This window comes from Hypanus sabinus, chromosome 10 (assembly GCF_030144855.1).
Source record: "Hypanus sabinus isolate sHypSab1 chromosome 10, sHypSab1.hap1, whole genome shotgun sequence".
Lineage (NCBI taxonomy): Eukaryota > Metazoa > Chordata > Chondrichthyes > Myliobatiformes > Dasyatidae > Hypanus > Hypanus sabinus.
The window spans coordinates 145,565,061-145,573,323 of record NC_082715.1 but is presented as its reverse complement, the minus strand read 5'-3'; positions in this window follow the sequence as shown (position 1 = coordinate 145,573,323).

Genomic DNA, 8,263 nt, shown 5'->3' with positions numbered 1-8,263 from the left:
TTCTGTTCTTATGGTCTTATGTAAATATGTAAATAAATTTAAAATTGAGAAATTCCACTACTTTCAAAACTTTGCATCCATTTGAAATTTTGCAAATTTTACTTAACTTAAATTGCAGTTCAAGTACTGGAATGTGAGTTAGTGGGGTGCAAAATGGCATTTTATCATATTGAGAAAAGAACAAAAATATGGCTAACTGGATGAGTGGTACTGTTCTACAGCTGGATTCATGTATTTATTTGTAAAATAGACTTCATAACACTAGAAAATAGGAGCAGGCCACTTGACCCCTCAGACCTGTCCCAGCATTCAGCATAATCCTGGCTGCTCTATCCCAGCTATCAGCTCCTCCTTTCTGCTCATTCCTTAGACCTGCAAGTCCACCAATCTTTCAAAAATTATCAAATTCTATCTTAAACACTTTGTAAGGTTTACCCTCCGCAGCTCTAGTCTGCATGCCCACTGAGTCCACACTGACCGTTACACATTTACATTTTACTCAGTCAAATTCCTGTTAACTCTGCTCCAGGTTCCACCAGTCAAATAAACACTAGGATCAATTTACTATAGCCAATTGACTTCCCAATCTCAACCATCAGGCTCCTGAACCAGCGTGAATAACTTCATTCACCTCAACACTGAACTGATTACAGAACACTACCTATGGACCCACTTTCAAGGACCTTGCATCTTACATTCTTGGATAAACTTAATTATTCATTTATTGTTTTTGCACAGCTTGTCTTCTTTTGTCAGTCTTGGTATATCATTTTTCATTGATTCTTTTTTCTTTGTTCTACTGTAAATGTTTGCAAGAAATTGGATCTCAGGGGAGTATATGGTGGTATGTATGTACTTTGATAATAAATTTACTTTGAAGCTCGAACCCACATATTTTTTGATGTGGGAGAAAAGCAGAACATCCCGGGGATTCACATGCACAATAGGGAGAATGTATAGACAGGAATTGAGGTGGGTATTGAACCAAACATGCTGAAGCTCTGAGGCAGCATTTCTACCAGCGGTGCTGTGGTGACATGTATATAACCTGTTAGAGGCAAGTTTGGAGCAGCAGAACCAGGGGTAGCACATACGATAATTGACACTTACTGAGTGACTTCAGTAAAGGAAATCTGAGGGGAGTCCTCTTTCTAATAAAGCAAAATGGTAGGCAAAGAGATTTCTTTCCCCAAAAAACTTTGCATTTTATTGTGAATTTTTACCCTCAGGCACTTCATCCAGTCTTTTTCTGAGATGTTATAGCTGATACGGTGAAGTATGTCATACATTTGTGCTTTGCAAGATCCACTCACAATGATGATAATGATTATGACTAGTTCAGATGTTTAACTGATTTTACTTAACATCATGTAGTCCTTTTACATTCTACTTGTCACCAACAAAATTTATTCTTTATGGTTGGATTTTGTCTATAAAATTGATTATAAAACTACTGGATTGTCTCTTGCTAACTGTTTCTTGCTGCAGCCTCTCTGGCCAAGTATTTTCTTTTGTTCACCTCCCAACTGCTAACCACAAAGTTGTAGAGAGCTACAGCATGCAAGCAGGCCCACTGGCCATCAATCACCCATGGAACTAAAATTTTTTATTTTCCCATCATTCTCTTGAACTCTAATATGCACACAAACACACAGTCACTCTCTCTCCACCCCCCCCCCCCACTCACTCTCTCTCTCTTCCACTCTAGCACTCAACTGCACATTACAGACAATTTATAGTGGCCAATTAATCTACAAAACTGCACATATTTGGAATGTGAGATTGAACTAGAGGAAATCCACATGGCCTGAGGGAAAACGTGCAAACTCTATGCAAACATGAGTCGCTGGGTTACTAGCTACTCCACTGTGTCACCCACCTTTCCATCCATCCAATGTTGGGTTATAAGGAACGTTATTAGATGCTGGTTAATTTTTAAATGTATTTTATATGTTGCAGAGTCAATAAAAAATGGCAGTGTTAAATGAAAGTTTGTCAATTTTCAGAGTAGAAGAAAAAGGCAAAATGTGATTAGTACATAGAAAGTTAAAAATAACCCCAGATGTACAATGTAGTGGTATAAAATTGAGGAGTAGTGTAACTAGTACCAAGATGTCACCAGTAAACCACAGCAACGTGTAGTGCTCTGCTTACAAAACCTCTAAATATAGCTCTTCTAAATTATTCTCACTATAATCTCCAGCCTGTAATTTCCCTTTAAGCAACGTACTTTTGAACCGTCTTAATGAACTAGTGACTCCACCATTTTCTGGAGAACTCAGTGAATTTAACTTTCAAGCATGCAGATAATACACCTTTAACTGAATGGAGGTATGTTGCCATGGGTGGAAGAGAGGGAGGAGGGGAAGGATTCCAAGCCAGACTGAAACACCAAGCAATGAAAGTTCTGCTACCCAACATCATATTAGCAAATGTACAGTCGTTAGAGATTATGATTGAGGACCTAAGGGCAAGATTGCTGTATCAGAAGGAAATGAAGAATTGCTCCATTCTATGTTTCATAGTCACATGGCTCACTCCAGACACGGCAAATATATTGATACACAGGATGGGCCGCACTGCTGAAGGCAAAACATGGTGGGAGTGTGGAGGTGGTCTGTGCTTCATGATAAACTCATTGTGGTATTCGGACATGGCAGTCCAGCCGCACTCTTGTTCCCCCAACCTAGAAGGCCTAGCAATAATGTGCCAGCTATTCTGCTTGCCAACAGAGTTCTCCTTTGTGATCTTGACCGCAGTTTACATACACCAAAAGCTGACATTAATCAGACACTGAAGGTGTTGGAATGTTGCCATCACCAAACAAGACACGGCCGACCCCAACGGATTTCAAATCACTGTCAGGGACTTCAGTCAGGCTTGGTTGAAGATATCTCTGCCCAACTATCATCAGTATATAACCTGCAGCACCAGGGGTCCCAACACAATTGACCACCGCTATACTATGATAATAAATGTCTACTATTCCATGCCTGGACCGCATTTCAGGAAACCTGATCACTTGGCTGTCCCTCTCCTACCTGCACACAGCAAGGCTCCAGAGATAAGGGCTACGAGGAGTTGGTTATGAAAGGCAGAATGGCTAAGGGATTGCTTCAAGTTGGTGGACTTCATCAAAGGATCTGAATGAATACACCACTGTTGTCACAGACTTTATAACAATAGCCATAGATAGCCATGTGTGTCCCCACAAAATCATTTAGTCTTCTTCATCCAGAAGTCCTGGATGAACCATGACATTAGCAATTTACTGAGGGACAGATCAGTGGCACTCAGATCTGGCAACAAAGCAAGACATAAGAGGTTCAGGTATGATCTCCAGAAATCCATCTCACATGCAAAGTGGCAATTCTGGATCAAACTTGAATCACTGGAGGATGCCCAACAGCTGTGGCAGGGCTTACAAAGCAAAGCCAAGCAACATTCATGACAACAAGGCTTCGCTCCCAGATGAGCTCAATGCTTTTTATGCAAGCTTTGACTGTCAAAACATGGAAGAACCTTCATGAAAACCCACAGCCCCTGATGATCCTGTGATTTCAGTCTCTAAGGCCAATGTGAGAGCATCCTTCAGGAGAGTAAACCCATACAGCATCTGGCTCAGATGGGGCACCTGGCTGAGTACCTAAAGACCTATGCTGACCATCTGGCTGGAATGTTCACTGATAGCTTTAACTGCAAGCTTCGTTAGTTGTGGGTCCCCACCAGCTTCAAGCAAGCTTCAATTATACTGGTGCCTTGGAACATTGTGGTAACCTGCCTCAATAACTTCCATCAAGTAGCATTTACATTCACTATGATAAAGTGCTTTGAGAGATTGGTGATGAAACATAGCAACTCCTGCCTGATAGTGACTTGAATCCACTCCATTTTGTGTACTGACACAACAAATCCACAGCAGAAGCCATTTCTTTAGTTTTTCACTCAATCCTGGATCATATAAACAGCAAAGGTGCATACATCAGGAATTTCTTTATCGAATAGAGGTTAGCATTCAATACTATCATCCCATTAAAACTAATCAATAGCCTTCAAGACCTTGGCCTCAATACTTCCTTGTGCATGTGTATCCTTCATTTCCTCACCTGCAGATCCCACTCAGTTTGGATTGTCAATGAAGTCTCCACAATCTTGATCAACATAGGTGCATCACAAGGCAGTGTGTTTAGCGACTTGCTATATTTGCTTTACACTTATGACTGTGATGCTACACACAGCTCCAATGTCATATATACATTTACTGATGACACCACTGTCATTGCCCGAATCAGAGATGGTGATGAATCAGCATACAGGAGAGAGATTGAAATCTGCCTGAGTGGTTCCACAACAATAACCTCTCGATGTCAGCAAGACTGTAGTGGAAGGAAATTGGAGGTTCATGAGCCAGTCCTCGTCAGATAATCCGAGAAGGAGACATTCAGCAACTGTAAGTTTCTTGGTGTTATTATTTCAGAGGATCTGTCCTGGGCTCATCACGTAAGTGCAATTACTAAGAAAGCATGGCAGAGCTTCTATGTTTGTACATCATTAGAAATTTGCAAAGATTCAGGTAAAACTTAATAGATATGTCGTGAAGAGTATATTGCCTGGTTGCATCTCAGCCTAGTATGGAAATGTCCTTGAATGTAAAATCCTACAAAATGTAGTGGATTCAGCCCAGGCCATCCTGGGTAAAGCTCACACCACTATTGAGCACACTTGAAAGCAGCATCTATCATCAAGGAACCCCACACCCTAGTCGTGCTGTCTTCTCGCTGCTGCCAATAGGAAGCAGATACAGAAGGACTCGCACCACCAGGTTCAGGAACAGTTGTTACCACTCAACCATCAGGGTCTTGAACCAACTTTACTCAACTTCATTTGCTGCATCACTGAACTATTTCCACAACCTATTGACTCACTTTCAAGGACTCTTCATCTCATAATCTCAATATTTATTCTTTTATTTATTTTCCCCTCTTTTGTATTTGCAGTTTGTTGTCTCGTGCATAGGTTGTCTGTCCATCCTGTTGGTTGCAATCTTTCATTTATTCTGTTGTGTTTCTTGGATTTATTGAGTATGCCTGTAAGAAAATGAATCTCAGGGTTGTATATAGTGACGTATATGTACTTTAATAATACATTTACTTTGAACTTTGAAATACGTAGTAAAATTTTCTGGGTTTTATAATATATGATTCAGTTTATGAAATCTGGATCCAATTTGCATTTTTAAAGTGCTTCATAAATTTTTGAAGAAGTATCCTAAGGTCCTTTCCTTGCACTTCTTTTGAAGTTTGTTATTTAGCATATGTTGTTGAACAACAGCTCCCTATTAGTGGTGGTCACCTCACCTTTCTGGCTTAAATTTCATTGAGCATGTGTCCACTTAGTCAATTTGCCCATCCATGCCCATTTGATTTATCACTGTCAGAGTCATTTAGCATGAAACAGGCCCATCAGCTCACTGGGTTTCTACTGACCACCAGGCACCCACTTAAGCTAATCTTGCATCGTTCCCATTTTATTCTGCACTCATTTCCGACAACTCAGTCTGGATCTGCCACTCAACTGCACTAAGGGCAACTTAATTTAACCTACCAACTGGCACATTGTTGGGATTGGGTCATAAAGCACTACAGTACATAGCAGACCCTTTGGCCCACCTTGGCTATACCAAATTATTATTCTGCCTAGTCCCATCGACCAGCACCTAAATCATGGCCCCACACTCCTCCCATCCATGTACTTATCCAAATCTATCTTCACTGTTGAAATTGAACTTGCATCCACTACTTCTGTTGGCAGCTGATTCCACACTTGCACTACCCTCTGAGTGAAGAAGTTCCCTCTCAGATTCCCCTTAAACATTTCACCTTTCACTCTTAACTTATGACCTCCAATGCTAGTCTCACCGGACCTCGGTGGAAAAAAACCCTGTTTTCATTTACCTTGTCTATACCTCTCATAATTTTGTTCAGCTCATCAAATCCCTCTCATTCTATTTATTTATTTTGTTTCTTACTTCTAGATACAGCACGGAATAAGCTTTCTGCCCCTTTCAGCTGTGCTACCAGCATCCCCTGATTTAACCCTAGCCTAATCAGGGGACGACTTACACTGACCAATTAACCTACTATCCAGCAGATCTTTGGACTGTAGAAGGCAACTGGAGCACACAAAGGAAGCACACACATTCCATCGGAAGGACACAAATCTCCTTACAGAGGATGCTGGGATTGAACTCCAAACTCTGTCACCCTAAGCTGAAACAGCATCATACTATCCACTATGCTACTGTGGCACCTCCTACTCTCCAGAGAATAAAGTCCTAACCTATTCAGCCTTTCCCTATAAACTCAGGTCCTCAAATCTGGGCAAAATCTTTGTAGACTTCTTCTGTACTCTTTCAATCTTATTACTGTGGAGGCAAACTAGGTATTTGGAAGATACCTAGGCATTCACAAGTAGAACATGCAAACTCCACACAGACAGTATTGAAGTCAGGGTTTAACCCAGTTCTCTGAGATGTGAGTCAGCAGTTTAAACCTGAACCACCCCACTATGTCTTCCTCCCTCTTTATGAATCTTCCAATTTTATGTCATCTGCAAATTTTCAAAATACTATATATGCCACATCCTTCAACCATGCACTGAATCTTTGGACTGTAATTATATACCATTCTCCTCCCCCAGACACTAATTTCACTATAATTGTTTGTTTTCATTATTTGTGTTCAGGATGCATTGCCCTTTTTGGATATCTCTTGGCTTCATTTTCCCTAGCAAGCCTGATGAGTGTGCTGCTTTATTGAAGTCTCAATGAAAATCCACTTATATAACGTTACAGTCTCATCCTCCTAGGTTATTTAATCAAAAATTGCATCCCATTTTTTTGTTATTCTCTCCCCCCCCCCCCCCCCAAGGCGGATTCTACCACTTACCTGCACATTGGTGGCAATTTACAGTGGCCATTCATGTACAAAACTGCACATACACTTACAAGCTACTTTATTAGGTATATTACATTTATGCAAATATCTAATTAGCCAATCATGTGGCAACAACTCAATTCATAAAAGCATGAAGACCTAGTCAAGAGGTTCAGTTGTTGTTCAGAATGGGGAAGAAATGTGATCTGAGTGACTCCGACCATTGAATGATGATGTTGTTGTCAGACAGAATGTTTTGAGTATTTCATAAACTGGTAACCTCATGGGGTTTTCATGCACAACAGTCTCTAGAGTTTACAGAGAATGGCAGGAAAATCAAAAAATACATTCAGTCAGTGGAAATATTGTGGGTGAAAATGCCTTGCTAATGAGAGAGGTCAAAGGAAAATGACCAGACTGGTTCAAATTAACAGGAAGGTGACAGTAACGCAAATAACCATGAGTTACAACAGTGATGTGCAGAATAAGATTTCTGAATGCACAGCACATAGAACCTTGAAGTGGATGGGCTTCAGCGACAGATGATCACATACACTTGGCAGTCACTTTATTAGGTACAGGCCTATTTAGTGATGTCTACTGTTCAACAACTTGTTAACTTTCTTCAACTGCTGTTCAACATCTTCAGAAGAAACTGTCAGGCTAGCACAGCCGATAGAGCTGCTACGTCATAGTGGCTTTGTTTCAATCCAGACCTGTCAGTGTGGAGATTGCACCTTCTCCCTTGACCACCTTGGTTTCCTCTCAGTGTTCTAGTTTCCTCCTGCATCCCATAAATGGCCACTATTGTGTAGGTGAGTGTAAGAGTTGATGCTGATTTAGCATAACCTATGACTTACAGTGAAAGCACAGGACATTTGAAGTTTAGGATAAATGGTAGTTTGAAAAGAGAGAGATTGGAGATGGAAGATTTCTAGTTGGTGCAAAATGACAAGTAGAGATTTGTAATGGGCCTCAGCTTTTAACCAGAAATGTAAATGGCCTGGATAAAGGAATAACATTGTAGATTCTAACTTGTTGTTCACAGTAAAGAGGCAGAATTTACAATTTACAACCGTGACAGATTGAATCCAGTCTAAGGAACGTGAGGTCATGCAGTTCAGATTTAAAAGAACACCCAGAATTGTTGAGAAGTTCAGTTGTGGAAGATTGAAGGAATTTGAGGTTTTGTGTAAATAAATCACTAAAATTTAGTGCAAAGGATAATCACAAAGACTTAGGGAATTTTGAGAGAGCAAAATGTTTTTATGGTAAAGATCTGCTGGATTTCAGGAAGGTAAAGCTCTGATTTGTCAGCTCTTATTATT